The sequence below is a fragment of the Mus pahari genome, chromosome 3 (assembly GCF_900095145.1).
Source record: "Mus pahari chromosome 3, PAHARI_EIJ_v1.1, whole genome shotgun sequence".
In the NCBI taxonomy this organism is placed as follows: domain Eukaryota; kingdom Metazoa; phylum Chordata; class Mammalia; order Rodentia; family Muridae; genus Mus; species Mus pahari.
The window spans coordinates 58,773,911-58,775,650 of NC_034592.1; positions in this window are offsets into that span (position 1 = coordinate 58,773,911).

Below are 1,740 nucleotides of genomic sequence, written 5' to 3' on the forward strand. Positions count from 1 at the left end.
AGAGAGAGAGAGAGAGAGGAGAGAGAGAGAGAGAAGGGAGGTGGGAATACCCCCACACCCACCTCCCGCCCCAACCCATCCCGCTTCCATTCCATGGTTTGGCAGGGGTTGTATCCTGCCTTGACTTGTGTGTGTGGACTCAGAGGGAGACCTCTCTCCCTGAGCTCAAACTCTTCTCACTCCAGTCCCCTTTGTTGTTCCAGGCCTGGGACTTATCAAGTCTTCTCCCGCCATTTCCCTCCAGGTACCTCAGTCTCCATTTAACCTCAGTACCTTTAACCCTGTCCACAGCTCCATAAGGGCTCTTTCTTCAAAGTCTCATCATGGGTGATACAGCTTCCTCCTGGGACCTGGACTGTATACAAGGTATCAAGGCACAGAAAGGATCTCAACCACCCCCAGAGAGCAGCAGGCAGCAACCTAGGCTTGTAGTCAAAGATGGCATCAATGCCTAAAGTCTTAAAGTAACCCCGACCAGGTGACGATCGGCAAATACACGCTGTGATCTGCCAAAGAGCTGTCCCTGGTTGTCATACATTGCACCCAAAGCGGGGACAAACTGAATCATGCAAACCACCAGGCAAGCTCAGTCCTTTCACTATAGGGAGGGGGAAGAGGATGCTGAGCAGAGGTTGGGTACAGTTAGTTGCCTTCAGGCGCACAGCATTACAACCCAGAAAGGGGTAATCCATGGCTAGTTACAAGGTTTAGGCTGGCCAGATTCAGCACACAGCAGTAGACCACTAGAAAACTCTCCCAGGAACTGAAACAAGCCTGAGAGGTGTGAGTTATAATCTGATGTTTGCAACTTCATCCACTCTCCAAGCTGCACTTCCCCCCGCCCCCTCCAAATTGCCCTTTGGGAAAGTGAGGCAGTTAAGAAGTTGGGATAGCAATAGTTCAAGATAATATTATAACAGCTGCCTTGCAACCTACTTCCTTTCCCAGCTGAGGACTCCTGGAATTGTATATATGAAATAACAGAATTATCCCATCGAATGCTGTCTTAGAGACCAGGATATACCCGAGAGCCAGCAAAGCTATTCTGGGACTAAGTAGGGCTTCAACCAACCCTGCAGGATCCATCTAGGCAGGTCCTGGCTACATAAGATTCCTGAGATCATTCTTGAATTGGTTGAAGTCCAAGTTAAAGTAAGAAGAGCAAACCTGGGTATGGTATCTTAGTGCATGCCTTTAAACCCAACACTCAGGAAGCAAAGGTAGGCGGATCTCTATGAGTTAGAGGCCAGCTTGGTCTACAGAGTGAGGTCTGGTATGGCAAGGGCTATGTAGAAAGAGAGACCTTGTCTCAAAGAAAGAGAAAGAAAGAAAGAAAGAAAGAAAGAAAGAAAGAAAGAAAGAAAGAAAGAAAGAAAGAAAGGAAAGAAAGAAAAGAAAGGAGGAAAGGAAGGAAGGAAAGAAAGAAAAGAAAGAAGGAAGGAAAGAAAGGAAAAGAAAAAAAGGAAGAGAAGAAAGAAAGAAGAGTCAGGGCATTTAAGGAAGTGGAGTAAGAATGTTCATGAGTTGAGGCAGACCTGGGCTACACAGGGAAACACTGTCTAAAAGCCACCACTACCATCATCACCACCACCACCACCACCACCACCACCACCACCACCATCACCACCACCATCACCACCACCATCACCACCACCACCAACTAAAACACCACCACCACCACCACCAACAACAACAAATCAACACCACCGCTAACATCACCACCAACAAAACACTTTATTC